Below are 25,014 nucleotides of genomic sequence, written 5' to 3' on the forward strand. Positions count from 1 at the left end.
GTGATTAAGAACTGAGAAGGGGACAGCTAACGTGTTTGGGCACTTTGGAGGAAAGGACGGTGGTGCCCAAAGAGGAACGGAGTTGCCAGGAGGCGGGAGGCATGTTTTATTTTATTGTATTTTATTTTAACGGTGAATGCAGTTAGCAAGCTAAGTCTCCATATATCTCCAGGATACTTCCAAACTCCAAATAATTGATATTCTGGGGAACCAGCCCCCTGGCCCTGACATTTGGCAAGCAGAGTTTCTAATTAAAAATGTCAAAACTGTTTGGGGATTGGATTGGGTTCTAGCAGAGAGGGATGCTCAGGGCTGCTGCAGTCTCCTAAAAGGGAGCTGGGGGCTTCCATGGCCAGAAAAAAAAAAGAGCAAAATGACTCATTATGATGTCCATTCTTTTTGTCGGGCCTCACCACAAGTGTAGATAGGCACTGGGGTACAGGAGATGGACTCGGCAGAGAAGGAGGGGAGAGCAGCCGGTGAGCATTCAAATCCCTTTGGAAACTATCTTTTCCCTTTTCTTTATCAAAAAGGAAAGGAGCCTCAGGCTGGGGCCAGGCGTCCAGTAAGAGCCCTCAACCCACGCCTTGGAAATTAACCCGGAATGTAATGTAAATCACAGCAAAGCCCCCTGCCTCCCGGGAGCCTGCAGCTCCAGCTTTCTTGTTCTGCTAAGCGCTGCCAGGCCCAGGGTTGCGAACCCAGTGGTGAATGCGCCTCTCCCGTCGGCTAGGGATTCAGTCAAGCACGGGGCCAGCTGAACGCTCCCCAAATCCTGGCTCTGCCACACTCAAGCAGGAATCTGCGCAACCTCACCAACCGGACTCCTCACCTTCGTTTGGCCTGACAGAAGGAGCCGAGCGAGAGTGAGGAGTGTGTGTGTGCGCGTGTGTGTGCGTGTATGTGTGTGGGGGTGGGGGCTGCGGGGAGGGGGTTGGCCAGACAGAGTGAGCAAGCGCGAGGGGTGAGTGTGTGTGTGTGTACACGCAGGGGTGAGTGTGTGTGTGTGTGTGTGTGTGTGTGTACGCGCGCGCGCGCGCACACGCTCACAGCCGCATCTGCCGACAGGCAGCCCGCGCGCTCCCTCCCTTCCTCCCTCTAGGCCGGTCCCCTCCTCCCTAGCTCCTCTCTCCCAGCTCCCAGAGCTTTGTCCTCAGCAATTACTCCCTCTGAAGGTGGGCGGGGGGCATCTCGCTGTAATGAATAGGTGTCTTTTTAAAATTCCCTCCTCACTAGACGCTAGAGGCTGCTGCAGGAGGACCCTTGTGCACAGAAGACAAGAGTTGCGCTCTCGCAGGCAGTTTGGGACGCCCCCACAGAAGGAGAGGGGAAGTTTAGAGGGGTCATCCTTCCTAGATGGAAAGTCTGCCAGGCTGGGCCTGAAATGCCTTGGCTGAAAACATTGCATTAGACAAAGGTGTGCAAAAATGGACAATGACGTTTTGTCAGTTACACTAAAATATTGTAAAGCCATTACCCAAGTGGCTTTGGCAAGGGTGGGGATAAATGAATAGAGATTTGTATGTGTTTTACGAAGATTTAAATTAGTTAAATATTCCCTTCCCATTTATTGAAGTTTCTTATATAGAGAGTTGGGGCTGTACAGTATTACTGCTTTATTTTAATTTCAACCTCACTTCAACAGACAAGTGTATGCTTGCAAAGGCAGACAAAAATATACATATACAAAGGGATATGCCTGTGGATAGGCTTGCGGGTCTAAATCTTTAAGCTAGTCTGTACTTCTAAATTGTTGCTGTTGTGTACAAATGAATTGTGATGCATTTTGCTCATGCCTCAGGAAAGTAGATGGTGCAGTTTTGGGATATTGCTAATTCACATCACTCTGGTCTTTGCTCGTTAGTCTGTTTCTCCTCTTTCTCTTAGTAGCAGTTTCCCCTCTTCAGGAACATAGAAGGGAATTAATGCTGAAGAAAGCACAGTTCACTCCATGAAAGGACCAGTAGGAGGTGCCCTTACTAAGGCCAAATGTCTAGTTTACTGATAAGTGAAATTCTCATTCAGCAGGATGTTTCAAAGACTTTGTTGATTAGTAACAAAGGATTATGGAGACTAGCACAATAGCCCTGGATATTTTCCCACTTCCTAGATAGAGTCCAAAACTGCTGTAGATTTTATGAAATCACTGTGACATAACAAAGGGCATCTCTGAACAGTATTGGCATAGGATGGGGACGAGGTGCTGGAGGAGGGTGGTGGCTTTTCACGTGGCTTTTGTAAGATGCCACCTCCTTATATATTTGACTTGAGCCACAAGCAGAGGTACTAAGTAGAGTCTTGGGACCTCAGATGAGATGAAAACTTTAGATGTTCGATGTTAATGAATGCAATAGCATATATACATGTTAATTAATTTTTCATATTTATGTTTGTGTTACATTCCATTGAAAACAATTTATGAGAGTCTATATAGTTTGGACATGATGAAATGAGGCTTTGCTGCCTCCAGTATCAACCCTTCTAATCCCCCAACCATAGCAGATCAGATGCCCCATCTAGGTTTGCTGTTGAGTGAAGCATGACAGCACCTGAGGGTGCCTGGATGGCCTGGGTGTCCACTCTTCTGTGAGTGTGGCGGTATAAATCGCCAGCAACCTGTCACAGCTTCCATTTTCCACACAGCAGCCGTTACCCTCTGAGTTATGAAGCATGTGAAACAGCCACCACATGTGTTATATGTGAATATATTAGGCTTAGTGCATTTGCTTTAATGCTCTTAAAAGCTGGGCTGGCTTGAGCTGCTGATAGGCATTTTTTTTCTGAGGAGAGATTTATAACTTCTCAGTGTGTATGACTTACATTTATTCTTTGGCAAGTTAACCTCTCAGCAAACTTCCTTATTGTTTTCATTGAAGAGGAAGAGCCTTAATCCTATCTAAATTCCTGAATGAAGCCCTGCTGAAAGTTTCTTGGGGAGTACAGAGTATTTGCAGGCTATAGTATGGTTTTCTCAGAAATGGGACACTTGGACAAGAGATTTGGGGAGGTAACTTTTGGGTGGAAGGGGGTATTTTTAATTTCTGGAGTGGGAATGAATGACACTGCATATTTCAGGGGAATCCCAGCACTCTATTCTCCAAAGCATCTTTTATGAGAAGGATTTTTTTCCTCTCTGGCTTGCGTTTCTGCTTTCATGCATCCAATAATCTAAGATTTCCAAATGCATGTGATTTGCTCCTAGAATGGTTTCCACTGCGCACACCAGGGTCATCTGGTACCATCTCCCTCCTTTGGAAACAAGCCCTGATTTAAACCCTGAGGTCTCAACCAAAACACTTCTTATCTTTCGGTGGTGCCACATGTTTACAGGCAGTGCTGACGTTTCTGAACAGCCTATTTCTTTCCAAGGCAGACTGGGTCCCGAGATTATATTTTAAAGCAAATATGCTTTGGAAAATTTGCCACCGTAAACTTTGCATGTCAGACTTTCTCCTCATGCTTCTACCGGCCAGGGTAACTCTGTTAGAAAAGAGTGTAGTAGTTTCTGGCATTTTCTTAAAGTAAAACACAATCATACATACACAAAGAGAAGGGGATTTCTAACTTCCATATGCCTCCTTTTTAGATGTGTGACGTTAGGCTGAATTAAAATAGCGCTAATTACATAAAGACACTTCTGGAAACCACTGTGATTTCCCTAGTGAGTGAGCTCTTCTTACCTGGTTATATAGATCTTCCCGCTTTTGGTATATATGGCCTGTATCACTCTCAGGAACTTGTATCAAGTTAGGAACACATTGCTTTGTTGTGGTGTTTGTTTCACAGCTACTAGCTCAAATCGTACATTTTTGAGGATTAATCTACCTCATATGATAATCTCTTAGATGAGCTATATATGTAAATTTCAGGAAATCTTAGTTTGCCTATATAAAAAGAATAATGGCATAAGCTCAGTGAGAATTATTTGACTAATTAACTAAAGATAAGAAGTCACTTGGTTCTGGAAACATACTGTAATCCCTAATGTAGATTGATAAATACTATATGCCTTTACAATTCATGAAATGTAAACGTGGAATCTTCTCTTTTATTCTCCCTGTTTTTTCATTATGATGCTCCAGAGGAGGATTAAGAGTTTCATGAATTGTCACAACAGTTATGCCTTAATGAGTCATAGCCTGGGATCTCACTAGCTCTTGATTGAAACACACTGAATTAAATATGAATGTACTGCCTGGCCACTTGCTCTCCATGCTGCCTGCTAGTGGGCCCCTTGCTTCTCTCCAGCCTGTCTGTAAGAATTGTAGTTCTCCTCTTGCAACTGTAAGGCATCAATACTGCCTCTCTTGCTTCAACTCAGGAGAACCTTTGTTACCATGAATCCAGGCCCCAGATCCACAGGCACGGTGCTTAACATGCTGTATTATACTTTGCAAGGTCATGAGGATTGCCTTCAAAACGAATTTTTAAATTTTCACGAGTGTTTCTTTTAGTGGAGAGTTAAGCTGTACTCTGAAGACAGCTAAGTAGTGCTCTTACCGTAGGAGACTCTGACTAGTAGCCTCTCAGCCAGTATTATTGGAGTTCTAGAGCTCATCAACATTAAGAAGATATAGGAGTGCATACTAGAAAACAGTAGGTTGTGCCAACCGGGGCATGCTGTGTTTTCAGGAGACTGTTACCAGGTTGGAATAATGTAAATTTCATTTTCTTTAAAGTTACTACTTATCTGAGGTCAAAGCATTTCTTAATGGTATTATAATAGCCGTAGCATGCCACTGCCCCAAAGCATTTAAGATCTTTTTCTTCAAACCAAGACCTTAAGTAAAGCACGTGTTAAGCGTGTCAATAAGACAGGATGAACAATCCAGACTATTTTCCCTGTAGACCAATTAAAAAAAAAGTGCAAGATAAAATTACATGTTACATATGCCAAGTGGGTAATAGCAAAAAATAAAGTGTAAATTATTATACACCTTTATAATTGCAGCACTCAGGTAAATTACAGCACAATTTATAACCACACTTTTGCTTCCTCCCACAGTGGAGTTCTGATTCCTTATCTTCTATTTCTCTGGTTTAACACCATACTAACAGCAGAAATATAGGTTGGCTGATTGATGATCAAAATTACAATAGTGCTTTAAAGTTCTTTGACAAATTTTAGCCTAAGGTTAACAAACCAGGCCCCTTTCACTCAACTGTTTAGCAAATATGTTTTCCTTAGTGGTTTAAAAATGCCTGAACACTGGTGATAAGATTTAGAAATATATAGTAATGTGTACAATTAAGTATTCCTTCTTTTTCACTATTGATGGTAATTTGCCAATGGTAAGGCTAGTACATGTTGCTTTTTATAAATAGCTCCAAACATCCATATTATTCACAGATTTCATTTCTTGGGGGGAAAGTTCAACCAGAAAACACACAAATCATTCCGTATTTATTGATCATATTTTTAAGGTCTATTATTATGACCTGACTTGAGTGGGAAAGTTTCTCTTCTCTGCTAAATTCCATGAGCCCAGTGCCTATAACTTACTTCTTATTTTCATGATGTACTTTAGCTTAATTTTACACATCCACATTCTGTGACTTCTTACTTGCTCAGTCATCTAGCAGTTTCCAGGGAGGAAGCCTCTTCATATCACTTGTGACTGATGGGACTTAACAAGAGTACGTGTTGCAATTTGGGCATTTTGCCCTTGTCCTTTGCTCCTCCTTTAAAGATTGGTTCTTGCTACAAGGCTCCTCTTGAGAGTATCTAGGACAGAAATGTTCCACTGAATTAATCTTTATGATGCGGTCTAATGAAAATACCAACTCATTAGTGCATTTTGACCTAACAGGGCTAATAGTACCAACATTATTCTAATATCTAAAATATTCTTAAATATGCTTTTAAATTTTTATAAGAGAACTAAGGAGTTAAACAATTAACATAAATATTATTTAATCAAGTCAGTTTTCTTAGTAGCAGAAGTTTCTTGTTAAATGCCAACATTTTTGGATTTACTTACTTTTCCATAGTCTTTAACAACTCTTTACTCACTTAGCTGTCTTTTAGGAATGTAGGACAGAATTTAATCTTTCTTTAATGGATCCAAGGCATCACTGTGACTCAGTTATTATATCATCTGATATTATAGCAGTGATTTCTGAAGATATTACATCATAGAGGGCTGTTTATTTTTCTGTGAAGTAGCCATGGGCTGCTGCCTTTGTTTTCTTCATAGTTTTATTCCTGATTTATAAAATGCATTTTATCCATTTGTTTGTGTCTAGGTGGAACTTCTTCCTGTTATAAGATTTCTTCAAAATAGTCCTTTTCTTTTCTACTTTTGATTGGCTAAGACATAGGGGACTGAGTTTTGTTGCAGTTGTGTCTAAAGTAAAAGAGACTCTAAATCAGGATCTGAGTCCCTCACTAGAGGAAAAAAGAGCTAATTGTTTTAACTAATGGGTTTGTAACATTTCTGAAATCCGATATTACTTTGGTTACCAATTTTCTTTATACAACATGTTTTTCCCTGTTAAATGAGAGTGTAGACTTCATAACTTTTAGTTATGTTACTAGTTTCAACGTTATGGGGTTTATTATGAACTACACTATACAAACAGTGCTTGCTATAATTAATAATATGCTGATGATCGTGATAACAGTAATTATAATGAAATAACCCATGTACCCACCAGCAATTTTCTTAATTTTATGTTAGTTTCTTGCCTTCTTTATGTATTTGCTGCATATGCATGCATCTTTACCATGTTATTTTGTTTTGCTTGTACTTAACTATTATGAAGTAAATGTAACGTGTGTATTCTCTGATTTGCATTTTTGATAAACATTAAGTATTTGAGACTCATATGAGGGTGCATAATGTGGTATTTCAGTCACTTTCTTTGCCTTATAATATTCCACAATATTAATCATACCTTATTTAATTTACCATCGATGGACTTTTGAGAAGTATTTTATTATTGCCGGTAATGCTGTTATGAGCCTTCTTCTATGTGTCCTCAAGAACAAATTTGCTATCATGTCTAGGGTGCATATATAGGAGGAGGGACATACAAAGGACACCTAAGTCATAGAAAGGCCATCTTTACTTTTTGGAGGCAGTGACGAGTTTCATCTATTGAAACTCCCACAAGGAGCATAGGAAAATCCCCTTTGCTCCATGTCTCCACCAGTATTTAGTATTGTCATGTCTTTAATTTGCCCTCATCTGGTGGATGTGAATTAGAATCTCAATGTGGCTTTAATTTGCATTTCCCTGATTAATAATAAGATGAGCATTCCCTCCCCCCCCCCCCCCATAAATTTAGTGGCCATTTATAGTCTCAGCAAGATAATTCTATGATTCTGTTTCTCCAGAACTGAACAACCATTTACTTTGGAGGTATCAATATTATCGGTAGTTATTCTGCTTTTCCTACTAAGCAACCGTTTGCATTTAGGCATAGATAGATGTTATCAGTAGTCTGACTTTTAGTAGTATCATGTTGTGGCCTGATACTGTGTCATGCTTATTTTAGCACAGACTTTCCTTAAACACCTTCCAAATGAAAAACAAATCCTTAGCCACTGTAGAATTATTGGTTATCTAGAGCAGCTCTTGCCTTGTCAGTATCCTGCTTTATTCTGTTTGTTATGTCTTTGTAACATATCACTTACAAGGAAGCAGGATGCCGGGGTGCCAGGCTTAATTTGATGACCAATTCCCTGAATATCATGAAACCTAAACACAACTGAATTGCATAGTTACAAGAACAGATATGAAGTCCAAGTTAAAATCCTTGGTCTGACCATTTGAATTTGGGTGTGTTTCTAGTAGGGTAAAATACGTAGACCCAGGATGATTGTTACATATGTGACTGTGGCTTTCAAACAACATCCATGCTCTTGTACCTCCCGAGTTTTGTTTGGGTTCATAATTGTTTCATCTGTTCCCATGGGGCAGCTAATGAAGGGCTCTGGATGAAATGAGGCAATAGATATGCTAGCAGTGGCTTTGCTGGTGTGTTTCCTCTGTGTTGACTCATTAGAGATGTGCACGAAGGCTGAGACATCTGAGCAGACCCTCTGGACCCAGAGTTCCCAATCCATTGTTGCCATATCTTTTCTCAGCCTCATGGGATCCCAGAAGAATATAAATTAGAAAATCTGCAAAGCTTTCCCTTTCATGTCTAATGTCTGGGCGAGGTTGTTCCCTGCAGGACAATTTCTAGTTATTTTTTCTCTCTGGTTTGAGACATCTCCAGGGATGATCTCCCTGTTTCCCTTGGGAAACTTTTCAGCAGCATATAAATTCTTAATGTTAAAAATTTATTTTGGACTCCATCCTAGATAATCCTGTTCTCAATATGCTTCCCATTGCTCCTGTCACTCAGCTCCCTGGTCCCTGTTTCTCCTTGTCAGTGATACTCTGCCTCTTCCATGGGGAAGCCTGTTAGGTAGTTCTAGCCTCAAGTAATTCTTGGGTTCCCTTCTTAGTCTTTATTTAGCAAGACTATTAAATACTTTGTTTATTTAATCTTTCTTCCTACCCCTTCAGAAGCTTGATCATGTTTATTTTTCTTACCTGAACTCCCTCTAGTTTGTTTATATCTTCCTGGTAATCAAGGGCCCCCCAATTTAATGTTCTGTTCTAAGTAGGCTGTCCTGAGTCATATATTAGAAAGTACAGATTTAGCATAGTATTTTACCTATTATATAACCATTCTGTGAACACACATTTGTCTCCCTTCAAATTTGTGTTCTCATTTGTCAGATAGGACTATCGGTGCCTAACAAAATCATTGAGGTATCATAAGGATCAAATAAGATCAAGAAGTTGATTCAAGGGGCATCTGGGTGAAACAGCTGGTTAAGTATCTCTCTTGATTTCGGCTCAGGTCATAAGTCCCAGTTCATGTGTTTGAGTCGTGAACTGGGCTCTGTGCTGACAGTGCAGAGCCTGCTTGGGATTCTCTCTTTCCTCTCACTCTGCCTCTGCCCCTCTCTCTCAAAATAATAAATTAACTTTAAAAATAAAAGAAGTTGATTCAAGATAATAGTTACTAAGCATTTTCTATAGCTTACAGAGAATTAACAGAAAGTCTTAAATGTGTTTCTGCCCTCACGGGTTTATCATCAAATGGGTATGACAGGCACAGACGTAGCTAAATACTATACAAGGCAGAATGATGTACTCATTAAAAAAAGAAGCACAAGCAAAATGGGGCAGACTCTGAAAAATATTAACTACCTTGTTTATGCATTATAGCATTAATATATTTATATTCGCCAGATGGGCTGACAGAGCCAATTGATTCCTCTTTGTATTTTTAGGTTGGCCAAAACAAAAGAAAACAAAAATAAAAAGGAGGGAGGGTAAAAAGTTGCCACTCACATTTAAACCAAGCTATAGGTATGCTAAGAATGAAGATATCAGAGGTATTCTTGGTAGATCAGACAGCCTATTGCTATAAATACATCCCCAGGCTTCCATGACCTTCTCCTCCTTTATTTATTGAGTCTATGCCTGGCACTGTGCTAAGGCGGTGATGGAGTTTTGAGCCTACTGAATGGAAATGCTAACCAAATAAATATAATAATCCACAGTTGCAAATGAGATAAGACTTTGGAAAAGCAAAAACAAAAAAGTTTTGTAGGTGAGTGACTCAGACTGTATATCAAAGAAGCCTTCCCTGAGAAAGTTGTAGTTGACATCTGAAGAATGAGTTAGCTTAAAGAGGGGATGTTTGAGAAGGGCAGGGAAGAGAATGGTAGGTAAGAAAAGTGAGTGCAAAGACCCTTTGGTGGGAGGAAGCATAGTGAATTCAAGGAAGATCAGTCTATCCAGGGCCAGGAGAACTAAGCATTTTAATGGCATAGCCGAGGCTGGACAACACTTTTGGATCCCCTCTCTCATACTCAATATACTGGTTGAATGGATTGAAATGAGTTCACGACAAAGACCTTTTTCTAATCTCAGCATAAACATTTAAAAACGTAAGTAGGGGTGCCTGAATGGCTTAGTCAGTTAAGCCTCCCACTTTGGCTCAGGTCACGATCTCGCAGTTTGTGAGTTCGAGCCCTGCGTCAGGCTGTGTGCTGACAGCTCAGAGCCTGGAGCCTGCTTCAGATTCTGCGTCTCCCTTGCTCTCTGCCCCTCTCCTCCTTGTACTCTGTCTCTCTCTCCCTCAGAATAAATAAACATTAAAAAAAATAAGCAAATTACTTAGGCAATCTTTGCCCTGATTTTCTTATGATCAAATAAGAGTTTATGAACCTATCCTATGTGTCTAGAAATACCTTATGGGGTTGTGTGGACATAACTAATGCAATAAAGGAAAGGTATTTAGAAAAGTATAAAAGACTAGCAAATGCAGGTGATTATCGATAAGCATGTGTAACAGGCTACTTTCACTTGGAAAGCTATGACTCTGCAGAGGGAAACAGAACTTTACCTGTTCTGTGCAGGTAAGAACAGCATGAGGAAACTTCTTTCACTATGGCCTCCTTTCAGTTGTGTGCTTCATCACTCTTGGTGAATTAAAAAGAACTGAACCTAAGATTTTTTTTTTTCAGATTATTTTCTCACTATGCTCCTTTCGTATACATTTTCTCTCCAATATTATTTCTTAAAAACATGGATGTGTGTTCTCTTGGCTTTTTTTTAAACGTTTATTTATTTTTGAGAGAGAGAGAGTGCAAGCAGGGAAGAGCAGAGAGAGAGGGAGACACAGAATCTGAAACAGGCTGCGAGCTGCCTGCACAGGGCCTGATGTGGGGCTCAGACTCACAGACTGTGAGATCATGATCTGAGCCGAAGTTAGACGCTTAACTGACTGAGCCACCCACGCGCCCTGAGTGTTCTCTTGGCTTTAAGTTACAGCTCATATAGATGTGACTGAGCTTGCAACATTTCCTCTACTGCCGCAAGTTGCAAACGAGTCACTGCACAGCCCTGTGTGTGGTCTTTGGTCATGATGAGAGGTAGTGCAACATAGGGAGAAAAGCATGCTGGTGAGTGGACTTGACCTTGATCTCCCTATCTGTGAAATGGAGACAAAGGCAACCTCTCTTTTCCAACTTTAAGTTGGGCATAAATCACTTCAACAGTTAGACACAAAATAACTAGTGTAATCCCAACAATAGGTGTTCTGTAAATGCTACTTTAAGTGTTATCTTAATATGAGCTAGGTTTATGCTGGGATTGTCTTTATAAATAGAAAATTTCACAGACATGGGCAGGCCACCCTAAAACCCACCTCAGTTTTATTGTTGTAGTTGAAGATTTCAAAGACGTAGAAATAAAATATGATAGACTCTCAACAGCAGTTTTGAAATCCAGCCCATGCTTTGTTTAGTGGGCCAGGGTTTAGCAGGCCGTGGTCCATGCCTTTGCTGCAGTTAGAGGCTAACAAGTTCAGCTGAGTTAGACGTGACACAGCACAGTACTGCTCAAATCTGGTGCCATGTAACACCGTGTGTGGATTCCTCATCCAAATTAACCTCCTCCATTGGCTCTCTCTGAGTAACCACATCCATTTCCTGCAGACTCATTGATTCTGGCATCCACTCAGCATGAACTTTTGGAAGTTAGTGCTTGCTTGGTTAATGTGTAGCGCTAGGTATAATTTGTCCCAAAGGTCTTCTTTCTGGAGGAGAGGCTGTCAACTTGGCTGCATATCAATGCCCAGCCCTAGGTCTTACCAATTAACTTAGACTCTTAGAGATGAGGCCTAACATATAAGAAGTTATTAAATCTTAGGTGGTTCCAAAGGGCAGCCAAGTTTGAGAACCAGTATCCTCGGGCCTTGCTCTTCAAAGTGTGATCCGTGGACGGCAGCATTTGCAACTCCAGGAAGCTTTTGAAAGAAATGCAGAAACTTAGGCCACACCCAGACCTAGTAAATTAGAATCTCTGGTGACTGGGAAACACTGCCCTAGGAGACTGAAAATACAGTGGGGAAAGTACTCTTGCTCTATTTCTTTGTAAAAATCTAGTCAATGGGGAAAATGCTCCAGCCAGACTAGGTGAGTTTTAGTTACTTTGAAGCCTCTTTGGGGAGCTTTGACTTCAGGAGCTGGTCTTGCAATGGTAAATGATGCCAACATCAAAGTCCTCTGCTTTGTGGTTCAGTGGCTAATATATTTCTCGAAGGCTGTGACATATTTCATTTTCCTTGAGATGAAAAGCCCTTGAAAATGCTCTTTAGGTTTTCCATCTGCCTTTTCCCTTCTTTTCTCAACAGTGCTCAAGAAGAAGGTACATTTTAAAAGGGTCTGCTGGTTTTCATTCTATATGGCCACCCCCACCCCCATCCCCTTTCCTCCTTCAAAATGCTTAGGCTCAGGGAAAAAGGCAGGTACTTGAAAGGGACACAGGGGCCTTGGGTCCTTCTTCACCCCACCTCCTCTGCCTCTCAAGTCTGATGCTAAAAACACATATGTGCTCAAAGTAAGACTGTGAGGGGTGACCCCACGATGAACCGCGCCTTGTGACTGGGAACTGTCTTCAGGCCGTGAAACAGCCCAAGTGCTCATTTGCCTGGGCTTATGTGGCAGGGGAAGGAGGGCATAACTGAGGTTTTTGAAGAGTAAAGCTTTACAGACAGAGAGCTCAGTGCGAGGTTTTGAAGTTCTTGCTCTGCACTGCTGGCAGACAGAGGAGCTTTAACTGGCCTGCCTCGAATCACACTGTACAAGAGGAGAACGTGGGGGCTCAGCTGTGCAGATTAGAGCAATCTGAATGAAAATCACTAGTGTTCCTCCTGGTAAGAGAAGTTTCTGCTTAGCTCATGAACTGTAGGCCCTTTTCTGGTCCCTGTAGAAAATGAGGAGGGCTTTGTGAAAGGTTATGTAAGGCTGCTGGTTCTTTTCACCCCTAGAGTAAAATTCTATTCAGAGAGGGGTGACACGGCCTCTCAAGTGGGGGAAAGTGTGATTCTGACCCTACAGCTTAGAAGAGATAATTTAATCATGATTTAAGAATTAAAGGAAGAGAGGAAGAACAAAATTGTAGGCAGTGAGAGTGGGGCGTACGAAAAGAAATAGGACTCTCAGAGTGCATCACAGCCCTGGTCCTGGTCGTTGCAGCATTTATAGGGTGCCACCTGTTCCCGTTCTTCTGGAACCGAGCGGTTTCCCTGGAAACAGGACTTTTAGTATTAACAAGAAGACCGGCCCAGGTTAACTGGAATGGTGGGTCACCCTAAATTAGGTACCTGACGTGGGGAGGAGAGTGGGGGGAGTTTTTAAGGGCTTTCAGCAGCGCCGTGGTGCTTTAGACAGCACACAGCCAGAAGGAGGAAGAATTTGGGGGTGCACCAGTACATACTAAGGGGAGCTCTTCCAGCAGCCCAAAGATGGGTACCCATTTGGAGGTTTAGAAATGACTGTGTCCTTGGCCATCATATTTGACTCATCCAGTCCTTACCTTCTAACCCTATGCTAAGGTCAAAATTGATGTCCAAAACGGAAGGTGTGTTTTTGTTTTTGTTTGTTTGATTTTCTTTTGGTCAACTACCTGGCCTGGGCTGGCCAGCTACCTGGGCCGAGGAAAAAAAACAAAAACAGAGCAACAAACAAAAACAACTTGTCAGAAACAGCTTATTTTCAATATCAGGATATGTTTTAGAGATAGTAGGATGATGTATTTGTTGGAGAGATAATGTCTAAGACTTCGTGCTTCATTGTGCTGGGTCATATTAATCATTCAATAAATACCTGTTAATGAATTGATTTCCATATAATGGTTATTCTCAAGTTAATTCTTCATGGAATCTGAAGTTATTCTTGTGCACAAGCCAAACAAAGCTAAGAATATGTTAAATTTCAGAGTACTTTCCTTTTAACTATAGAAAAATATATTCTTTCCCTCTCTCCTTTTTGCTTGCTTTTTTTCCTTTACATGACACTATTACCAATTTGATGGTAACATTACAGTGTTCTTGTGAAAAAATCTAAAATCAGAGAAATCTTGCAAATTTTAAAATGCTGATATGTGGTGTGATGTGATGTGTATGATGTGTGGTGTGGTGTAATGAGTCTATAAAATTCGCTCTCATTAAGCTCTGTTACTAAAGCAGTTAGGGCATTTTTCAACTCACATGTATGAACGTGATACAAAATAAAATAGGTAAATAATTATTTCCTACATAATTCTACCAGAAATAGGCTCTCTGTTTTCCCTAGAAGACTTATTCCTGAGAATTGGGATGAATCAAAGAATTAAAATGCTATTTTTTTAGAAGTCAGTGGAAGCCAGGACAAGATGATGGAGGTAAGAGAGTGCCCCTGAATGAGAAGGTCAATACTTTGTGTGTTTCAGTGCATCAGTCAAGCAGGAAAGGACCTCAGCAGTTGTTTAAGATGACCCTCACATTATACTAATGATCAAACAGAGTTCCAGAGAAGCTAACTGAGCCCCCAAATTACAAATCCCAGAATGCGTGCATGGGACTGAATCTTGGCTCTGCCGAGACTTAACTTTTTGACTATCATTATGTTTCAGTCCTCATCCTTAAAACTGGGAAAACCATTGCTGCATGGGTTAATGGTTGTTTTTTGTTTTTTGTTTTTTTTTTGGATTGTACTTATTTTTTATTATTTTTAATTAAGTTTTTATTTTAATTCCAGTATAGTTAACTTATAGTCTTATATTAGATTCAGGTATATAATATAGTGATTTAACAATTCTATACCGTGGGGGTTAATGTTTTAAAAAATGCATTACTCAAAAGGATTAGCACAATTCTTGACACATAGTGAGCACTAAGTTATTTCTCTGTGTATGCATTCAATCAGCAGATGTTTATTGAGATCATGCTTGGTTTACCACATTTGGTGGCTCCTACAGTAGTTGTAAAAAGCATATAATACACTGCCATTGTTGTTATAGAGTTAACAGAATGCTTGGGGAAATAAGACTTAGTTTAAATAGGAAAAAAAAAGATAAGAAAGAGCAGATCACAAGACAGTATACTATTAAGAACCAAATGAGTGAGGAGTACAGGTAGAGTACAGGAAAAGGAACACTGTTAGACTTCATGAATGAAAAGCAACTGAGCCTGGTAGACAAGCTGATTAGAAAGGAAAAAAGGGCATTTCTTTGTGGACACTGCTCTTTATATGTTCAGGCTCTGGGCAAAAAGTGGAAGGATGGGGAGCACTTCACTTCCAAGAGCCAGCCACTCCCTCACCTCAGGCACTGGTTCTCATCACCAGCAGTAGCTCCTTTGTTCTCTAGCCTCTTTCCAAATGGATTTGTGATAGCCTAGGAAAAAACAGGAGAGAAAAGTAACAGGATCACCTGAGGAGTATATTTGGCAGCATAAATAATGTAATTTTAGAATGAAGAGGTTTTGCCTGCAAGGCTTTACCTAGTAATTTTAAGGAGGTCTCAGAAGGACAAGTTGCTCAGGAGAGGACACATGCTATCACACACCACATTTTGAACTCTGAGATCTAGTGGCTGAGAAAGCATATTTAGGCCCTTGAACTGATGGAATAAGCGTGTGCTAGAAATTAATGTTTCCATCTTTTTCTTTTTAGCACAGCTTTAAGATGTATAGGAAGCTTTTGCTCAGGATGCCAAAATCCTTTATTACTAATACATGAAGGGTGTTAGCTAGCCCGTAAAAGGTTTTCTGTACATCTTACAGCCAGAGGGCAAGTAGCCCAGCTCAGAATTTGCAGATTAAATAGTTCTTCTTTTGCTCTTTGTACCAAAATACTAAGTCATGTAAGGTTATGATAATTAATAATTGATAAATGCTGATACACTGTTTCATGTTAGTCCGGTACTTAAATTTTCTAATAGATTTCATATCCATTGTCTAAATTCATCTCCCATTACCTCTAAAAAGTAGGCAACGTGCTTAACCCATGTTTTGTGAGTGGGGTTATGAAGATTGGTGGTCAGTTACTTGTTTAATATCACACAGAAGTTACCAATTCTGTAAGAAAAAAACAAGTTTTCTGACTGAATCCATTACTCACTAGTATGTAACTGCCATCTTCCAAAAGCAAGAGCAAAACAAAAACAAAAAAGCAAGGCATCCCACTTTTTTGTTTCCCTAAAATGCATGTACTTAAAAAAAAGATATCTAGTACCAAAACTTTAATTTTTAATAGCATTCTCCAATAAAAGGAACAAGAGTCCCTTGGAGAAATGGCTGATTCTAGGACTTAGACTGGAAATGTTTAGTCTGAGGCATCTAATAGTACCAGAGAATAAGAAAGTTCTTTAAAAGAAATGCCAAACCTACAATGATAGAGAAGGTCAAAGGGACACAGGAGCTAACTGAAAGCTCTCAATAGCCAATGCTGGAACAAGTTTTCTTTTTAAAGATTTTATTTTTAAGTAATCTTTAATCCAACATGGGACTTGAACCTATATCCCCAAGATCAAGAGTCCCATGTTCCACTGACTGAGCCAACCAGGTGCCCCTGGCCAATGTTGGAGCAAATTGAGCAACACAATAAATCAGCTAATTTTACAAAATGAACGTCCATGAATTCATACTGCTATAAATAAATGATTGAATGAATACATGGGAGAGAGTAGACAAATCTATGCAGAAGTCCACATAATTCATATAGACAATTCAACCTCTAGGAGGTGGAGAATTACCCCCACTCTTTTCAGCATGGGCTGTGCACAGTGACTTCTTCCAAAGAGTACAGTATGTTTATAAGGGGGAGGAGGGCCGAAATTTTACAGAGGAGAAACCTGACAAACACTACCTCAGCCAGATAATCAGGGTCATAATCAATAATGATAAATCATGTTAGTAGCCTGTACCCCGTATGATGTGATGAGAATGGCACTTCATCTCTGATCTTCCCCCCCCGCAACCCCCAAATCCATAACCCCAGTCTAGTTTTGAGAAAAATAGCAGACAAACTCTAATTGAGAGACACTCTACAAAATACCTGACCATTGCTCTTAAAAACAATCAAACATAAAAAATAAGGACAGTTGGAGCACCTGAGTGGCTCAGTTGTTTAAGCATCCAACTTCAGCTCAGGTCATGATCTCACAGTTCATGAGTTCAAGCCCTGCATCAGGCTCTGGAGCCTGCGTCAGACTCTGTGTCTCCCTCTCTCTCTGCCCCTTCCCCGCTCACACTCTGTCTCTGCCTCACTGTCTCAAAAATAAATAAACATTATTATTATTTTTTAAATAAGGACTGTCTGGGGGCACCTGGGTGGCTCGGTCGGTTAAGCATCCGACTTCGGCTCAGGTCATGATCTCACGGTCCGTGAGTTCGAGCCCCGCGTCGGGCTCTGTGCTGACCGCTTAGAGCCTGGGGCCTGTTTCAGATTCTGTGTCTCCCTCTTTCTCTGCCCCTCCCCTGTTCATGCTCTGTCTCTCTCTGTCTCAAAAATAAATAAGCGTTAAAAAAATAAATTAAATAAATAAATAAATAAATAAATAAATAAATAAGGACGGTCTGAGAAACTGTCAGTGCTGCAAGAAGCCTAAGGAGATGGGATGATGAAATGTAATATGCTATTCTGTATGGGATTGTGGAACATAAAAATGACTTTAGGTAGAAATTCAAGACATCTAAATAAAGTATGGAGTTCAGCTAATAATAATATGTCAGTATTGGGGGGCCTGGGTGGCTCAGTCGGTTAAGCATCTGACTTCGGCTCAGGTCATGATCTCACGTGGGTTCGAGCCCTGCGTCATGCTCTGTGCCGACAGCTCAGAGCCTGGAGCCCGCTTCGAATTCTGTGTCTCCGCCTCTTTCTTCACCTCCCATGCTTATGCTCTGTCTCTCTCTCTCAATGATAAACAAACATTAAAAAAAATTAAAAAATGTCAGTATTGATTCATTAATTTTAATAACTGCCATATCAATGTTTTATTAATAATAGGTGAAACTTAGCATGAAATATGTGAGAACTTTCTATACTATCTGCACAATTTTCCTATAAATCTGAAACGATTCTAAAATTTTTTAAGGTTAAAAAATAATTGTGTTTCTTAAGAATGGAATGCAAGGCAGAGCATTTAATCCCACTAGACTTGTTTCTTCCTCTTTAAAACAGTTTCACTCTTGTATGGTTATTATGAGAGTTAGTGATGATGTTTGTATAACCCTTAATGTCTCTGTACGTTTCTCAAGGTGTAGCGGCATCAGCACTACTTGTATGTGTCTTAAAATGCGAATGTACAGGCTCCACCTCACATCACCTGAACCAGAGTCCCCGGGGCAGCCCAGGAGGGGCTAGGAAACAGCATTTTTAGCATGCCTTCTCCATTATTCTTAGGCACACTTAAGTTTGAAAACCACTGTACTTTGCTGTGTATTTTCTTAAAAATTAATCCTGGTAGTTCTCTGTGGAGCCAGTCTTTGAACTCAGAGTCTGATTTTGAATCAGGTGGATTGAGTTTAGGTCCTAACCCTAGAACTTTCCAAATGGGAGAGCTAGGACAAGACACCCTACCTTTCTGTGCTATAGTAAAAGCAGGTTAAAGGTGATGAGAAGAAACGTGAGTCCATAATGACTTCCTTGAGCAGCAATACCATCTTGAGATAGTTCTCTTCTGGACTTCTTGTTAATGTAGTAAATTAAACCTCTATTTGGTTTTAACCCATCATAATGGGGTTTCTGTCACGTGCAGCTCGTCTCAGTCCTAACTCCTGTAGACTCTCATATTGAGTTACTTACTCCTCAAAATAAAACATAAGGAACTAACATTATGTCCTTTTGTAGGTGGCAAAAGTGAGACACCAAGAAGTTGGATAATTTTTCCATCATGGCTCCATGCTAGTAAATTGCAGACTTATGGTTCAAATCCTGCTTCAAAATACATGTTCTGAAATCCATGCTGTAATTCCTAGATAAATAGTAGTTACTATTATTATTTTATTATTGTTGTTATTTTATAATATTCACCTTTCCTTCCAAATAGGCAATGTTTCCTATGAGCCATTTATTATTTAGACACTTCTAGATTATTGAGTATCTAAATAAAAACTCAATTTTCTGTTAATCGTTTTCAAATGTCACAGTTTTCACTAACAAGTTATAAGACAGCTTCATGCGCTTTAATTTCCTCTGAAAAGAAATTCACTGCCACCTTATAAAAGACTAACATTCAGGCTACAGCTTTGGAATGCTAATGCCCTACCTTAACAACGAGGCCAAGCTCTATAAGTCACATATGTGTTGTGATTTCTCTCCCATTGTAGTGTAAGGAAATTTCACATAGTTTTGATATATCGTGTAAATTAGGCCAACAGAGTGCTGTGCTGTGTCTTCATTAAAATAGGAGACGGTAATAATGCAACCATGTAGCGTGGTCTTGCAGCCTTTGAGTTATGAACATTCAATAGCATCTCCTTACTTGTGCTTAAGTTGGCATTTGTGAGCAGCATATGATCAATTAATCAATAACCCAATTTTCTGTTAAAGAGATGGTGCATCATTTTTTTTAAAAAATCAGGGACCATTGTATGATTTTATGAAAAGAGCTGTGTCAGCAAGGAAACTTGTTTGAAAAACATTGAAAGCCTTTATTTGAGGATGATGATTTTGCTTAACTAAGCCAAAAGTGAAATTGGATACAAATGTTCAGTTCCTGAACCATTTTATTATTTTGCAACTGCTAGCAAGCAAAGTACCAATTTGGGATTGCTGGTAAGAATGCATTGTTTTTACTCATGATTAGATATGGGTGAGTGGATTCATCTATGAAATGCACAGTGAAAACTAACTCTAAAACTTCAAAGTTCAAAACTGATGGATTATATCCTATTTCTTACACATTTTGAAGTGTATATACAGCCACCTAACATGTCTCACATAAAGTCACAGGAGCATAAGGTGATGCTTCTAGGATGATAGAGCTGATAGCCATGCGGCCATGAACACCTGGCCTTCTCAAAGTGTTGTGTACATTTATATCCTTATCTTTATTATAATTTCTGGCTAAAAAGATATATCTGCTCACTGTGAAAATCCAAATATTATAGAAATGGATGAGTTAGATAAAAAAACTTCCCCATGACTCCATCCCTCCAAGGTAAGCCATTGGTCATCGGTTGTGCTCAGTCATTTGTATCTCTTTTTCTACCTGCCGTATAATTACTGAGAATTGCAGAGATATGTCTTTGCATCCCCTTAAAATATTGAGCTCTGTTTTGTTTTTAACCCATTAAGCAAATAGATGTGAAAGCAACAGCAAAACAGGAAACCCAAACATCTGCTTTCTCATTGAGAGGACATGCTCAGGACGAAAATCATCTTCACTTCCAAGACAGTCAAGTACTATCTTCTCTGTTCCAAATGCAAGGAAGTAAGTTAGCTTCCGGTTCTCAGAAATAGCCAACTATCTTGTAACACCTTGCCTCTCAAACAGTGGCCTGTGCTCCAGCAGCATTAGCACCACATGGGAGCTTATGTGAAATGCAGAAACTCAGGCTTCAGCCCAGATCTGCTCATTTAGGATCTACATTTTAACAAGTTTTCTTTGTGATATGAATGCAAGTCAAAGTTTGAGAAGTACCATTCTAGTTCTAGTATGCTTCCTACTAAAACCTCTATCATATTCTAAGAGCTGAGGTTGCTTACAAATTAGCAATGTGTCACCACAGCTGTTTCATGTAACTTCCAGATGTGCTCCACAGGACTGCATTTTTGCTCATCAAATAATGTCAAGATCAGAATAAGTATCTCAGGGCATCTGTCCTCTTCATGAGGCCCTTCCATGTATTCCTCACCTATACCTCTGAAGTCTCAAGGCAGTCATGTCCACAGTGGTTTGAAGAATTATGGTTCTTTTTCTAATATATATATATATATATATATATATATATATATATATATATATATATTTTTTTTTTTACTAGTCATGTACAGCTTGGTCATTTTGCTAATACACATGAAGGCTTACCCCAATGAAACTATGAGCTGTGTGAAGAAAAAGACCAAAAGTATTTTTTCTTTGCTTCAGCCCCCCCAGTTAGTACTTGATTATAGTAATGATGATGTAATAGTGCAGAAAACACCAAAGAAATGATTGATGCTCTTACCTTGGAATGTAGGTGGAAATAAATGTAGGTTAGCTTTTTCTGCTATGATAACTTCACAGGAAGACAGTGCATTAAGCCAAAGATTCTATCACCTCTCTGTGGGCAGAAAAACAAAGGCATTGCTAGTTTTCTCTATTTCCTCTCATGACCAGGGTACCTTTAAGTCTTCATTTCTCTTTGATTTTTGAATATCAAAAGAAATGTACACAACATTTCTCTTTGAATATCAAACAGACATTCAAATATCAGAGATGTCTTCTCTTAATGTGTCGGAATTAATTACCCTTTTCTTTGGCACCTTAACTTTGTCTTATTGGCAAGTAGCATCCAAGGGGCCAATCAGAATGAAACTGAAAACATCAAATCTAAATATTATTAGATGGTGAAATGGTAATGAGAAATAAGTTGTGAAATGATACAAGGAAATCTTCATTAACTTTAACTTCAACATATTCTCCTTATTCAGATCACTGTTCCTCTTTGGTTCACTAAGTTACCATTGCTAGTCCAGCATTTAAATGGATTAGATGGATGACAAATGTTATCTGGGGCATTATAAATGCAGTAACCTTGAATGATGGGTCATCCACTGCTTGAGAAATGTGGTTTTCAGTTAGAACTTAGATCTCTACAATTCAAGCAGTCTTGAGACATTTTGTTTGGTTGTGTTTTGTTTTGTTTTGTTTTTTGTTTGTCTTGTTTTGTAGTATAATCAGTGAGAAACATCATGTTAACAAAATTTTGTCTCGGGTTTGTTGCAGAAATATTGGGGAGGAGGCGAAATCATATCTCACCTTCTGTCATACCACTAACTTGACCTGTAAAGATGATGAATATCAAAGAGTAAAACTAGAAGGCACTGAATTTTCTTTTTAATGAATCAAAGTTGAGTTTGCTATAAATAATGCATTTGGGGGTATTTTTCATGGACTTGTCCACCTCCTAAAAGTGTCAGGCCTTGAATTACTCTAAGCTTGAGATGTGTGGTTTGACTATTCTAGGATACCATTGCTTTCTTTCCAGGAACAATGTAATTAAACTCTTGAGTGAATGAAGAAACATGCCCGTGGCTGTGTATGGCATTTTGATTTTGAAAGCCTTTGCCTACTTGAAGCTAATCTATTTTAGGATGGAAAGGTCAAGCAATATCTCAAAATCTGGACTGCTAGATCCAGCCTCTGAGATCCTTTCTTCAAATATGGCAGCCCTGTTTGTAGAAGCTTGGCCATTCCATGAATGGGTAAATGGTGGTTTTCAGTTATGTTAGCTCCATGAATCCAATCATTTCTGCTTCCCACAGATCGTTTGATGGTTATGTTTCCTACCAGGAGCTAGGATGTCATTGCTCTTGATAACTGGTTAATTTCTTCCTTGAAGTTATGTCAAGATCTCCCATAGCACATCTCTCTATGCCCTAATTCTAAGCATTGGTTGGTTATCTGCGTGAAAACAAGATCATGGGCAAGGGTAGGAAGGGTTAAATTTATAATAAGTGAGCTTTCATAAATTGCCAAAGGGAGGCTAGGGAGAGGACATTTGAATTCCATAATGGGTTTTACATTTAGCCCATAGTGTTTATGGTTTTCTCTTAGCATCTAAAACCTAGAAGTCTGTTTTGGGTGTGTGTTAACCTTTCCAACTAAGAGAATCAGAAGAAAGGAAAATGGAATGTAGTAATGTTATCAAATGCTAAAGAAAAAAAGCAAAATCTTTCCTTATGTTCTTCGGTATGGGTTGGGGGGAATGGGAACAAGATTAAAGAAAAGACTTTGTTCTTTTGGGCTCCTACATTAAAACAAACAAACACGTTTACTTAGGTTGCTTTATATATGCCTTTCTAGGGATTTATTTCTCTGGTTTACAGTCTAATAGGATACACAGAGCTCATCATGAGGTCTGTATTCAGACCAGTTTCAGCTCAGACCAATTAACAAAATTATGCAATCAATTGGTTCTGTTTCTATTTGTGGGACTCTTACATTTTGAAATGAGAACATGGCGGTGCCAGTGAGGTTCACAAGGACACCCTTCAAAAATCCCTCATTCTCTTACATTGCACAGTCAATGAAGAAAATGTCACATTTTCCTTCCTTTCAAAGTTCTTGACAATTATTTTTTTGGATACAAACTTCCCTTGCCCATCACTTCACATTATGCCTTCTTTGACTAAGAAGACTCTGTCACTGGGGATATTTGTCAGGCAAAGATGCAATTCCCAGGAAATTATAGAGCCAGAAGATGAGATAAACTTCTAAACAGGGCACAGGGCAGAAGCAAGAGAATCAGGTGCTATTGGGAGATTAAACAAATTATTTAAACCCATTGTTGGTATTCAGCCACTAAGTACCAGTGTGGATGTTCAGATTTAAAATACCAAAATATTTCTTTATTAACTAATAAATATTTGCTGCCCAGGGCCTCCCAATATGTCCTGTCTCATACATTCTGATTGGCCACTGCCTATGCCAATCAGCTCCCCAAAATCCCACTTCTGAGATACCAACATTGGCTTTCCTCCAGTGACATTGGAAGGCCAAATGCATGCTCAACGGGTCTTAGTGAGGTCACCTTCACACCTTCTAGTCTGCCAGCTACATCGGCCAAATGGCTCCCCTATCTGTTGGCCTGCAACAACCCCAGGCCCCTCCTATGTTCTGGCTTCTTGAAATTGTGACCTCTGAGCAAGCTGGTGTTCCTTTAATCACTGTCCCATAGATGTCAGTGGTAACTTCAGCTCTGAGAGTAGGTGAGACTAGCTGGAGGGCTGAGTCTCTACTCTATTGATTATTATTTTTAAATATCATCCATGCTTCATTGTCCTGTTCTTTGGAGAAAACACTAATTGCCCTTGTGGCCTGAAGGACCTTCAAAGAATAAGTTATATAACATGTGATGATTGGTTTTATGATTTCTTTAATGATTTTTACACTTTTATTGTCTCTATCTTATTTACCAAATAATTGTGTTCAATGTAGAAAGATTTAAAACAAGATAAATAGGAAAAAATATATAGATATAAATCATTCATTATTACATGACCTAGAGAATTATTGTTAAAATTTTGAGATATATTTAATAGTAAATGAATCATATACCTGTATAGGTCTTAAAAAATTTAACAAACTATTGTGAACACAGTTCCAAGATTTGTAAGAGTTGAGTGGGAACTTTAAAGTGAACTAGTTTAGTCTCCTGGTTAAGGGAAAAAAATCCTTTATATAACATTTCTCTCAAGTCTTCCAACTGGTTACTTGATATCTCCAGTGACAGGGACCCACAGCGGCCTCTGCCTCTTCACTTTTGATCATTAATTATTTCAGAAAGCTCTGTTTTACTCTTGATCAAAATTCTTCGTATCTTTTATCCTGCATCCTGGTTTTGCCCTACTTAGCATACATAAGGGGGTGGAAGTGGCAGAGGAAGGGCAGGCTTAGAAGGCAATAGGAGTTGTCTGACCTAAAGCAGAGGCAAGTGGCCTTCTTGAGCAATAACACCTGACAGTGAGATTGCTTGAGTGTCTTGGGCGATCCTTTTAACCTGGTGTTCCCACTTGCTGCTTTCTACAGAGATTTAAGGGCTAATGCCTTTATGTCTTTTATGTCAAACTGGAAAACCTTAGAGGTGTTGAAAGTTCAGAAGAAAAAAATAAAGTATATTTACCATTCCCATGTGGTGTGTATGTGTGTGTGTGTGTGTGTGTGTGTGTGTGTGTGTGTGTGTGTGTGTGTGTTTTGTTTTTTGTTTTGCAGGACAATTGTATTTTAGAAAATGAAAACAGGGGCGCCTGGGTGGCTCAGTCAGTTGAGTGTCAGTTGACTGACTCTTGATTTCGGCTCAGGAGCCTGAGATCAGGTCATGATCTCAGGGTCATGGAATGGAGCCCCCTTAGGGGCTTGAGAATCTCTCCCTCTGTGCCTCTCTCCTGCTTGCACTCTCTGTCTTTCTCTAAAAAACAAAACAAACAGGATGTGTTTGAAAATAGATTAAGTTGGAAAATATCTAGAGGTT

The 25,014-nt window shown here is 39.6% G+C and overlaps 1 protein-coding gene and 1 pseudogene across 4 annotated transcripts in view; one reads left to right on the forward strand and one right to left on the reverse strand.

The window, feature by feature from the left end:
• The window catches only part of DCC (DCC netrin 1 receptor), a 1,128,596-nt gene that overhangs the window by 1,360 nt on the left and 1,102,222 nt on the right, over positions 1-25,014 (forward strand). The window lies entirely within an intron of this gene.
• Positions 11,682-25,014, reverse strand: part of LOC109275579 (40S ribosomal protein S19-like) — a 147,112-nt pseudogene continuing 133,779 nt past the window's right edge.

The sequence above is a fragment of the Panthera pardus genome, unplaced genomic scaffold (assembly GCF_024362965.1).
Source record: "Panthera pardus isolate Hobbes unplaced genomic scaffold, ASM2436296v1 HiC_scaffold_15, whole genome shotgun sequence".
NCBI lineage: Eukaryota > Metazoa > Chordata > Mammalia > Carnivora > Felidae > Panthera > Panthera pardus.